Genomic DNA, 13,321 nt, shown 5'->3' with positions numbered 1-13,321 from the left:
CAAAAACTTCAGAGAAAATGGGAAAAATGTGAAAAATAGCTGTTTTTTAGACAACATTTATGTCCCCTGCGACCTTGACCTTGAAGCAAGGTCAAGATGCTATGTATGTTTTATGGGGCCTTGTCATCATACACCATCCTGCCAAATTTGGTACCGATAGACTGAATAGTGTCCAAGAAATATCCAACGTTAAAGTTTTCCGGACGGACGTCCGGACGTCCGGACGGACGGACGGACGACTCGGGTGAGTACATAGACTCACTTTTGCTTCGCATGTGAGTCAAAAAACGAAATCACTTACTCGCTCCATCCGTCGGTTGTCCTCGAGTTGACGTTATAACAGCTTGAACACACCTGTAGGTTTCCATCCGTCCTTGGACAGTTCTCCGCGCAAACACCAGTGATATTTCAACATCAGAAATATCAAAGAGTGACTGGCTACACAACTTGTCAACTATCACCGCCACCACGTGGCACTGGGACCAGCACTCAGATTGAGATCCCGAGGCGACATTCGTCTCGGATAACATATCATCAATGTGCTGTCCAACATTCGCAAGAATGTCTCTTCTTTCGATATTAACGTGAACTAAGAAAACAAATAAACTTCGCTCACGCGGGAAAGTAGCAGCCGGCCATGTTTACACTCAATCTTGTTTACCGTAAGGAAAGCTATGAGAGTATTTCAAGTATATATGATGGCGTATTTTTAAAATGTAAAACTCATGGTTTGAGCTCATGCTGTATTTGATTGCAAATATACAAATGAAACTTACAATTAATTATCCTACTCCTATGTGAAAAAGTCAACAAATATGAATAATTCAGTTTCGCATTTGCAGGGTCATGTCACGCCGTTGACGGGCCGACCCTTGAACAGGGGACGTAACAAATGTTAAAATAATGATCATAAATTTGTTATCTCCCGTAACTCTGCATATTTTTATCGACAGCAACATTGCGTCGGGCCGATGTCGGGGTTTATTACGTACATTTGCCGAGTTTTACACACAGTCAAAACGGTATCGGCGCAACAACAGACGACGACACACGACATATGACGACGTCACCCGACTGAAATCGTCAATCGGCCGACGAAAGCTTGCTAGCTGGGATTTTATGTCTAACAGTTCCGTTTTTGCTTCGTTAAATTTAACTTTCCACTGTTTTGCCCAGGTATTAATTTTATTTAGGTCTGCGTTCAAAATCTGCGCTCGTCTAGTTGGATCTTCTAAGGACATGGACATGCTCGTGTCATCAGCAAACAACTTTATAACAGATTCAGTATCATTCACAATGTCGTTAATATATATCAGGAATAACAAAGGGCCTAGAACAGAACCTTGTGGAACACCTGCCGGGATACATTTTAATGCAGACTTGGCACCCTTAATAACAACCGCCTGGTGGCGATTTGTTAAATAATCGTGAAACCATTTCAACAATTGTCCTCTAATTCCTACTAGTTCCAGTTTATATAATAACCCTTTGTGCCAGACTTTTTCAAATGCCTTTGACACATCACAAAAAACAGCTTGAGTGGTAATTCCCATATCGTAATTTAAACAGAACTCGTCATAAATAGAAGCCAGTTGACAAGTGGTAGAGTCACCAGGAATAAATCCTGACTGTGCCTGTGTTGATATATCATTTCGCTGTAAAAAGGTGTAAACATGGCTGTGGACACAGCGCTCCATTACCTTCCCAACACAACTTAATAATGAAATTGGTCGATAGTTGTTACAACAATCTGCTGGGCCAGCTTTGTAAATAGGAGAGACATGAGCCGTTTTCCACAAACTAGGATATATACCTTCTCTAAGGCTTCTATTAAACAAATATGTCAGGGGTTCTGCTATGGCGTCAACAGCAGCAACTAGAAGTCTATTGTGAATAAGATCCGGACCAGTGGCTTTACCTTTATCAAGGCCTTTAATAACCTCTTTAACCTCGTCGACTGTAAGATAAATATCATTAAGATCGCTGTCGAAAAAATCAGCTTGAGGCAAATTGTCGTCTGGCGTTTTAAGAACGGAATTTTGTATGAAAAAATTGTTCAGAACGTTAGCTTTTTCCTTGTCATCGGTTCGATGTGTTTTTCCTGAGGAGGAATGAACATAAACATTTTTAGAAGTTTGTAATGTTGATCCCAAGACTATTTTTCATTACTTTAAATTGCTGTTCATTGTACTATCGCAGATAATTCATTGAACATTTTAGAAATTCAACTTGAAGTGGGCATCAGTCAGCACAGCAAAGTTTGTTTACATTTTGCTCTAACTTTGACCCCGCGTTTCTCCAATCAGAGGCTTAGATCAAGAATGTCCCTTTTAGCAGAAATGGCCAAACATTTTTTCGTCGCTAGTTTTGGTCAAGTTAAAACAACTTACCTATTTTTTGTTTAATGTTTGACAGTAAGCTTAATATAAACTTTCATCTGGAAGCACATTCAGCAAAGTGATGTAGCCAAATCATCACACAGCTACATTTCACTAGACGGATCTATACGCATAGTTCAGGTAGATCTGACTTTCACGCGACCGTAGCACTGTACGAACAAGAGGCGAAGCCTTCAAGGCTCACGTAAGAAATCGACAAACAGTAACACAAACTCAATCACTCCGTCACACACACACACACACAGACACACACACACACACACACACATAGGGGGATATTCGCCTATCTGAGGACATTGTGTATCATTTTTGTCCATCCGTCAAAATGCGGTAATATGAGGACCTGTTTTGACTTTTTTGTTTGAAGAGATAGAAAGTTGAAAGTAAGCGAAATGTTTAGGTAATTCGACACAAAGGTGTCAAAAAAACTTACACATCGATATTTCTCTTAATATAGCGTTACGAACGATTTGAAAAAAGCGACTATATGAGGACAGTCACTATTTCGCAGCTATTTGCGGACCAAAAAAATACAGAGCTAGCCCTGCGTTTTAGTGGTCCTCAAATTGCTGCTGATAATATGTTGTTTATGTTGTGTCAGGCCTAATTCTGGAACTACATTTGCTAAACTACAGAGCTGGTGAGAACGGTCGCTTAAGCAAATGCTGTTAGCACATGAGCAGTGAAAAAGGCAATACGGTACAATCATAAAGGAGTCGTGTCTTTGAAGGGCTTGTTTGTTGATAAAGTGGGTGCTCTATGCATTTAGCTTGGTAGGTTTAAATTATGTAATTCACCCGCATCAGTGGAAGAGAGGAAGCAAGAAGGGTTAAAGAAGGGGTGTGCGAGTCAAGGAGGGTAATAGTGAGAGAGAAACAGAGAGCGAGAGAAGGAGGGTGATAGTGAGAGAGAGAGAGAGAGAGAGAGAGAGAGAGAGAAAGAGAGGGAGATGGAGAGAGAAAGAGAGAGAGCCAGAGAAAGAGGGTGATAGTGTGAGAGAGAGAGAGAGAGAGAGAGAGAGAGAGAGAAGGAGGGTGAGAGAAAGAGAGACACAGAGAGCGAGAGAATTAGGAGGGTGAGAGAGAGAGAGAGAAGGAGGGTGATAGTGAGAGAGAGAGAGAGAGAGCGAGAGAAGGAGGGTGATAGTGAGAGAGAGACACAGAGAGCGAGAGAAGGAAGGTGATAGAGAGAGAGAGACACAGAGAGCGAGAGAAAGAGGGTGATAGTGAGAGAGAGAGAGAGAGAGCGAGAGAAGGAGGGTGATAGTGAGAGAGAGATACACAGAGAGCGAGAGAAGGAGGGTGATAGTGAGAGAGAGACACGGAGAGCGAGACAAGGAGGGTGATAGTGAGAGAGAGAGACACAGAGAGCGAGAGAAGGAGGATGATAGTGAGAGAGAGACACAGAGAGCAAGAGAAGGAGGGTGATAGTGAGAGAGAGACATAGAGAGCGAGAGAAGGAGGGTGATAGAGAGAGAGAGACACAGAGAGCGAGAGAAGGAGGGTGATAGTGAGAGAGAGACACGGAGAGCGAGAGAAGGAGGGTGATAGAGAGAGAGAGAGAGACACAGAGAGCGAGAGAAGGAGGGTGATGGAGAGAGAGAGAGACACAGAGAGCGAGACAAGGAGGGTGATAGAGAGAGACACAGAGAGCGAGAGAAGGAGGATGATAGTGAGAGAGAGAGACACAGAGAGCGAGACAAGGAGGGTGATAGAGAGAGACACATAGAGCGAGAGAAGGAGGGTGATAGTGAGAGAGAGACACGGAGAGCGAGAGAAGGAGGGTGATAGTGAGAGAGAGACACGGAGAGCGAGAGAAGGAGGGTGATAGTGAGAGAGAGACACAGAGAGCGAGAGAAGGAGGGTGATAGTGAGAGAGAGACACGGAGAGCGAGAGAAGGAGGGTGATAGTGAAAGAGAGACACAGAGAGCGAGAGAAGGAGGGTGATAGAGAGAGAGACACAGAGAGCGAGAGAAGGAGGGTGATAGTGAGAGAGACACAGAGAGCGAGAGAAGGAGGGTGATAGTGAGAGAGAGACACACAGAGAGCGAGACAAGGAGGGTGATAGAGAGAGAGAGACACAGAGAGCGAGAGAAGGAGGGTGATAGTGAGAGAGAGAGACACAGAGAGCGAGAGAAGGAGGGTGATAGTGAGAGAGAGACATAGAGAGCGAGAGAAGGAGGGTGATAGAGAGAGAGACACACAGAAAGCGAGAGAAGGAGGGTGATAGTGAGAGAGAGACACGGAGAGCGAGAGAAGGAGGGTGATAGAGAGAGAGAGAGAGACAGAGAGACAGAGAGCGAGAGAAGGAGGGTGATAGTGAAAGAGAGACATGGAGAGCGAGAGAAGGAGGGTGATATTGAGAGAGAGACACAGAGAGCGAGAGAAGGAGGGTGATAGAGAGAGAGAGAGACACAGAGAGCGAGAGAAGGAGGGTGATAGTGAGAGAGAGGAGAGAGAGAGAGGGGAGAGAGAGAGAGAGAGAGAGAGCCAAAGAAGGAGGGTGATAGTGAGAGAGAGAAAGAAAGAGAGAGAGAGAGAGAAAGAGAAGGAGTGAAGGAGGGGGAGAGAGAGACAGGAAGGGAGAGAGAGAATGAGAGAGAGAGACAGGGAGAGAGAGAGAGAGAGAGAGAGAGAGAGAGATAGAGAATGAGAGAGATAGAGAGTGAGAGAGAGACAGAGAGAGAGAGAGATAGAGAGAGAGAGTGAGAGATAGACAGAGAGAGAGAGACAGAGAGAGAGAAAGGATTTGTTTTGTTTTTGTTTTTGTTTTACCCCAGCAGCTATTGTCACTTCTAACCTTTCTCGTTTGATTTATTGAATGTCGTGTACCGCACCTGTTGTATACTTCAGCGTTATAATATGTTAACTGTTGACTGGTGCCAAACGGCATTTCAATTTTAGTCGAAATCCCCAAAAAGCTGTAATGAATTAAGCAAATACACACACACTCACATACACTTACATGCTGCCACGCGCGCGCACTACAGACGCATTCCTGTCCGAGCACAATCCCTTCCAATCTTCACTCCATCCACACCCCAATTACTCAAGATGTCCACTTCCCTCAAGCAATGTTAGTAATGCAGTGTGAAGTACAACATGCCTGCATGCAGAATCACTCACCACCAGTCTGGTTACCGAATCTTATTAGCCGGCAGGAAGGGGTTAATTACTCCACTGTGGGGGGGGGGGGGGGGGGGCGGGCGAGCGCCAGGCAAGATAGCAGCTAACGGTACTCCTGTTGCTTGTGTAAACACTTACAGAGAGAGGGTTCTCACATTCACTGTGTTTGTCTATAGAACTCTGGTTATTCTATTAGTCAGTCACTGAGTCAGTTGCTGATAGTTTATTATTTAAAACTGTATCACAGAAGCAGGCTGAGATCTTTTTCAGTACATCGTATTCAAACTTGTTTCACATAAAGACACTTCTCAAAGAAGGAAATAAAACACCTTTCTGTTGTCTCTGAAGGAACACAAACAAAATCTACAAAATCAGAACCATAAAGAAACACTGTAAGTTAGGCCAGTTTAGACAGGTTTGCATTTATTTAAAGATGAAAAACTGACGCGCTTTCTGACAGGGAGGCGTTTTGTGTTTATAAATGTGCCAGCAAAGCCTCTAGAAAAACAGCTGAAAATTGGAAGTTTCCAAGCAAGGCTCTTCCACAAAGAGCAACCCAAAACAGAAAGGGGGATTCCCCAGTGCTCTCGCTGCCTCCAGCCAGGCCACCGAGTTTGGACATGTGTCAACCCTATCACGCGCAGGGCGTGTAAGGGCAGCGGCCACAAGCAGGGCGATCCAGTGTGTGACCGCCCACATCCCACGTCAGTGTGGGATCCCATCAGCGCGCCCACCGAACCAACCAACGAGGGTGGACAGAGCGGCCCCGTGCAGGACTCCCGTGCCGATGACGCAATGCATGGGTGATGGAGAGACGGAAGAGGACAAGTGGGAAGACACCCAGACAGACATCAGCAAAGAATCACAAGCTTCCACAGACGACACCCCCTCACAAGGGCGGCGCAACTCAGCTCAGACAGATAAGCAACCCCAAAGCAAAAACACAAACACGCACTCCTCTGCAAAACACAAACCAAAACAGAAGCAGGGAAAATCAGCACTCGTAGAAAGAGGTAGACAATTAACAAAAGACAGGAACAGCAAAAAACAAACACAACTCGATTTTGACTTTCGCACTCGGTCAAATACCCCCAAGCGGACACGCCAAGAGACAGAGGGGGTTTCCCCAACAACAGAATTACGAGGCGTGGAGAAACACGCACGGCTTGATGCGAGTGCCAACTAGCGCACGTGCTGTGTAACAAGAACTGACACTGATACTAGACACTGACAATGGCTTGTAACATGGCTTGTAACATGGCTTGTAACATGAAATTGTTTTCGCTGAATACTCGAGGATTAAGAACCAAAAGAAAAAGGAAAAGTTTGTTTACGTTTTTCAGAAGCAAAAAGTATGATGTCATTTGTTTGCAAGAGTCGCATATTACTAAAGATGTCAGTGAAGAATGGAGGAGAGAGTGGGATGGTGATCTGTTTTACAGCGAAAGTACCGTGCATAGCTCGGGACAGGTTATATTATTGAAAAAAGGGTTTGCATGTGATTATGTAAAGATCGTGTGTGAAACGAAGCGCATTCTTGCTGTGAAGATTGGTAGTAATAACCAATGTTTGATTATCGCAAATGTATATGCACCCAACGAGTCTAGAAAGAAAATGACTTTTTTTTTTACAGATGTATCAGACATGTTAAACAAGTCGCGTAAGGCGAAAATACAATATTTAGTCAAGTAGCTGTCGAACTCACAGAATGAAACTGAACGCAATGCCATTTTTCAGCAAGACCGTATACTCGTAGCATCGTCAGTGCACCGCTCATGGCATAGGCAGTGAAATTGACAAGAAGAGCGGGGTAGTAGTTGCGCTAAGAAGGATAGCACGCTTTTCTGTACCTCTCTTTGTTTTAACTTTCTGAGCGTGTTTTTAATCCAAACATATCATATCTATATGTTTTTGGAATCAGGAACCGACAAGGAATAAGATGCAAGTGTTTTTAAATTGATTTGGACAATTTATTTTTGATAATAATTTTTATATATTTAATTTTCAGAGCTTGTTTTTAATCCGAATATAACATATTTATATGTTTTTGGAATCAGCAAATGATGGAGAATAAGATAAACGTAAATTTGGATCGTTTTATAAATGTTTATTTTTTTTTACAATTTTCAGATTTTTAATGACCAAAGTCATTAATTAATTTTTAAGCCACCAAGCTGAAATGCAATACCAAAGTCCGGGCTTTGTCGAAGATTACTTGACCAAAATTTCAACCAATTTGGTTGAAAAATGAGGGCGTGACAGTGCCGCCTCAACTTTCACGAAAAGCCGGATATGACGTCATCAAAGACATTTATCAAAAAAATGAAAAAAACGTTCGGGGATATCATACCCAGGAACTCTCATGTCAAATTTCATAAAGATCGGTCCAGTAGTTTGGTCTGAATCGCTCTACACGCACGCACGCACAAACGCACACACATACACCACGACCCTCGTTTCGATTCCCCCTCGATGTTAAAATATTTAGTCAAAACTTGACTAAATATAAAAAGGAAGATGGTGATATAGTGTTGTGTGGTGATTTTAATTGTGTCATGAGCAATGAGCTCGACATAATATGTGGAGAGAATCATTCAAATGTTGTTGTGAAACAATTTAATGACCTGGTGAATGAATGTAATTTATACGATGTATGGAGAATGCATAATTTAGATAGAAAAGAATTTACATGGTCAAAAAATGTTCCATTTGTGGCAAGAAGACTTGACTACGTTTTTAGTAGTTTAAGTGTATTTGAAAAGATTGTTGATTGTGACATAATCTCTGTTGCGACGTCGGATCATAGAGGCTGTAGTATTCATATTAAACTCTCTGATGTCGTTAGAGGAGAGGGTTATTGGAAATTTAATAATTCTATGTTACATGATGTGAGCTTTGTTGATCAAATGAACAAAATGTTTGACACATTTCAACTTGATGATGAAGAGGATTGTCAACTTGGTTGGGAATTATTGAAAATGAGAATCAAGGATTTCTCCCAAAATTTTAGTAAGCTTAAAAGTTTTGAAATTAAAAATGATGTTGCAAAATTGTATGGAGAATTAAATGAGTTGGATAAAGCCCTTGGGATCTCCCCTGACTGTATTCAAACGCAAAGTAAACGGCAGAAGGTCAAGCTGCAGTTAGAACTGTTAGAGCAGCGTAAATCTCGTGCAGCGCAGGTGCGTGCAAGAGTTCAATGGATCGAGCAGGGTGAAAGGAACACACATTGTTTTTTCTTGGGTTAGAAAAGGCGAGAGCAAATGCAAAAATAATGGAAAGTGTAACAGATGATAATGGACGAATTGTTACAACGCAAGAGGATACTCTTCTCGTCCAAAAAAACGTATTTTGCTGATTTGTATAAACGAAAAATTGATGAGGGAAACATGAGCTTGAAAATTGACACTTTTTTGAATGGAACAAATGTTTTAAAAATAAATGATTAGCAGACAGACAGCTGTGAAGGGGAAGTGGTAGAAGGAGAAGTTTTGTCAGCTCTAAAGCGTATGAATAATGGTTCTGCGCCTGGAATTGATGGATTAACAGTTGAGTTTTATAAGTTTTTTTTGGAGGAGCCTAAAAAGGTATATACTTGCTTCTTTTAACTCTGCTTTTAAGAATGGAACTCTATCTAATTCACAGTGTAAAGCGGCAATTACACTGATTCATTAAGGGAAGGATTTATCAAGAAATGATTTAAAGAATTGGAGACCTATTTCTCTGACCAATACAGATTATAAGTTATTAGCGAAATGTTTAGCTCTTCGGCTCTCTGATATTGTTGGGAGTGTTGTGAATGAGGATCAAGTTGGGTATATAAAAGGTAGACGTGTCTAAACCTTATTGCGATTAGTTGATGATGTTTTAGAACATGCAGATTTAAATAATAAGCCTGGATTGATGGTGTCAATTGACTTTTTTCATGCATTTGATTGCATTTCCAAAGAGTTTATGTTGAAGATGTTTGAAAAATTTGGCTTTGGAACTGATTTTGTGAAATGGGTTGATGTTTTGATGAAAAACGCAAAAAGTTGTGTAAATTATTGTGGTTGGTTATCTGAATTTTTTAATATTGATTCCGGAATAAGGCAAGGGTGTCCTTTTTCCGCACTAGCCTTCGTATTAGCAGTTGAATTGTTAGCAATTAAAATTCGAGAGGCCAAAAATATAAAGGGTATGTCATTATGGAACAACGGAGATATGGATAAAGGTTTGAAAGTATTGTTGTACGCTGATGATGTTACATTGTTTTTGCAAGATGAACATGACGTGTTCCAAGGCCTGGCTTTGATTGATACATTTTCGGAAATATCAGGTTTGAACATAAATCACCAAAAATCCAAGCTAATGTGGTTTGGGTCACGGAAGAACTGTAGGAATGAGTGTTGCGGTTTTGCATATACAGACAAAATGAAAATTCTGGGTGTATATTTCTGTAATTTAATTACTAATTATATGCGTGCGTCAAAAGTGAGAGAGAATTGGGAAGGAGAGGGGTTCACTAGTCCGAGGGTTCACTAGTCCGAGGGTCCACTAGTCCGAGGGTTCACTAGTCCGAGGGTTCACTAGTCCGAGGGTTTACTAGTCCGAGGGTTCACTAGTCCGAGGGTTCACTATAGGCGCTTGAATAAAGGATATTCAATTTGCTTTGTTTTTATTTTGTGTGTGTATGTGTGCGTGGATGTGCGTGCGTGCGTGTGTTTTTCACTACTGTGGGAATCGAAGAATATTCTCATAAAAACACTGAGTTGTTTTCATTCAAAAAGATAATGTGGTGTTTTATATTTGACTGAAGAAATCTCAGACTATTTCCCCCAAGAAACTTAGTTATTTATATTTTGACTGAAGAAAGGATATTAAATTTATCAGGATACCGCCCCGACTGGACAATTACGTGATCGAACTGCCTACAGTTTTTAGTCATATTATATAGCACCTCGGGTTTCCTTTTGCCCGTGAGGGTCAATTAGTTATCCCACCGACCTGAATTATGGAGAGGATCGAGCCTGGGTTGTACTACAGCCTCACACATAATTTCATTGAAATCGGTTCTCAAACATCGGATATCTATTTGCGGACAGACACACACACACACACACACACACACACACACACACACACACACACACACACACACACACACACACACACAGACACACAGACACACAGACACACAGACAGACAGACACAGAGAAACCTATATACCGCCTTTTAAGGGGCGGTATAATAACTGAAAAATCAAGCGTCTACAGTGAACCCTCGGACTAGTGAACCCTCGGACTAGTGAACCCTCGGACTAGTGAACCCTCGGACTAGTGGGACGAACTGGAAAAGATCAAGCGTCTATAGTAAACCCTCGGACTAGGGAACCCTCGGACTAGTGAACCCTCGGACTAGTGAACCCTCGGACTAGTGAACCCTCGGACTAGTGGGACGTTCCCATTGGGAAGAGAGAGTGAATGTTGCATAAAGGCTCATCTGCATGTGGGAGAAAAGGAATTTGAGCATTATTGGTAAAGTCTGTGTATTCAAAACGTTTATTCTGCCACATTTTGTCTATATAATGCAGGCACAGATTGTACCAGACGACGTTCTAATTGAAATTAATAGGTTAATGTTTCGCTTCGTGTGGCGCAAAAAAGACTGCAACAGGAAGGCATTTAAAAAGGTGAAAAGAACTATTTTATGTAACGAAGTTAAGCAAGGTGGATTGAATATGATTGATTTGCGACAGATGCAGTGTTCCTTTTTGTTAAGCTGGGTTGTGAACCTAACTCGGTCTAATGAAGACCAGAAATGGTCATGGCTCCCAAAAGCACTGTTTCTCCGTTTTGGGAGTCGCTTTGAATGTTTTTTTGCGAACATTAATAGCAAACCATTTAAAGGATTGGACAGTATTAAATCGGAATTTTGGTCCGCTGTGTTGAAAGCATGGCTTGATAATAATCAAGTCGATAATGGTCATTCTGTATCGGGTTTGTTGTGGAACAACAAAGATATAATTTGTCAAGGTAACCCACTCTTTTTTGCGGATTGGATTAAAAGTGGTATAATGTAGCTTATGTGAGCGATGTGTGTGAGAATGGACGTTTTGCTACCTATGAAGAAGTGTGTGAAAAAAAACTGGCTACACTGCAAACAGGTTGCTTGAGTACAATGTTGTTCGTACAGCTGTACATCTCCTTTTAAGAAATGTAGCTATAGACGATGTAAATTGTTCAGTCTGTGACACTCCGACCTTTTGAGAAAAAAAAAGTGAGATCAGTAAAAGAAATTCGAAAGGTTCTCGTAGGAAAAAAATACAGCCCACCCTGTTCAGAAGGATTTTGGAGAAGAAAGTTAGGATTTGAAATTGACGAACAGAATTGGAACTTAGCAGCCACTGTCACTAGTGAAGTTCGATTACGTGTACTGCATTGGAAAATATTGCAAAACATTTATCCAACTAATATTTTATTGTGTAAAATGAAAGTGAAGGCTGATAAAAACTGAACATATTGTGAGGATGAACTTGATGTATTGGAGCATTTTTTCTTTGAATGCCCAACCGTGCTCAGGTTCTGGAAATATATTGAACATATTAGTAAACATTGGCGAAAGAACTAGGTTGAATGTTACAGATGTGCTTTTTGGTATTAAAAGTAACAGCAAAAATATGAAGAAGATTAATCATATTATTTTAATCGCAAAGATGTGCGTAAGCATTTAAAAAAAAACGATTCACCATTAACACTGGAAATTATTTTTGGAAATCATGTTGTTTTGAGATTTCGTTAGTCTGACGTTTTATTAATTAGAAAAATTTATCGTCTCTGACTTAAGGTAATGCATGTAAATGAGAAATTATGTGTACAAACAGAAAACACACAGTTACCATGTTTGTTATTATGTGTTTATTGATTAATTAAAATTTTGGAAAAAAAAAGAAAAAAGGTTTGCATTTATTTGGACTTGACAATGCTGTTCTGTAAGGAGGGGAGAGACGATGGTTAGCTGTTCCTTCATGAGCACTCTGATCAGTGTTTATCTTCATTATTGTTTATTCCCAGAACTCGGCCCTTGAGGGTGTTAACAAAGGAATGTGTTTCCTCACCCCCTGTTCTCCATGTAGTGCAAGTCCAAATTTTCACAATCCACACAGCGACTCTCAAGCAAATGTTGTTCTACGGTGGAATACCCACACAATTTCACTAGAGTGTCATATTTCTTTTTTGATCTTTCTCGACATACACAATACAGAGAATGTAGTCTCTCCAAGTGTGCTTCTTTCATATGAAGAGTTTCCATCACGAAGTGTGCTGAACTTAAACAAACAAACAAAATCAACACCCACATTTCAAGTCCTATTTTCCTTTTAGAGACATGAGATGATGATACGCTTTTTTATAAAAAAATAAATAAATAAAAATAAGGAGGGAAAGAAAAGGTCAAGACCAAGCAAGCCCGACCGTAATAGGACCCCGGCCCCGCTCTCCATGAATAAGGGAGGGGGTGGGGTAATAAGAAGTATACGTTAAGATCCTTGTAAGAGGAATATTGATACATTTTTTCTTTTAATATATGCGTTGACTTCCTAGGGGAAGGACCATTAAAAACATGAATTTTAATTCAATTTTAGTTTCGTTAAAAAAATAAAAATAAAACAAAAGATAAAACTCAGGACCACCTGTTAAAAGGTTTAAAAGTGACAACATTGTGAGAAAAATATAAAGAACATGCGCAAACACGTAATACTGATCTTCTATAGGATAATAACATTTGGACACATCTTTTCATTTACGCACGCATGAGTT

Source organism: Littorina saxatilis, linkage group LG9 (genome assembly GCF_037325665.1).
Source record: "Littorina saxatilis isolate snail1 linkage group LG9, US_GU_Lsax_2.0, whole genome shotgun sequence".
Taxonomy (NCBI): domain Eukaryota; kingdom Metazoa; phylum Mollusca; class Gastropoda; order Littorinimorpha; family Littorinidae; genus Littorina; species Littorina saxatilis.
Note: the sequence above shows the minus strand (reverse complement) of the source record.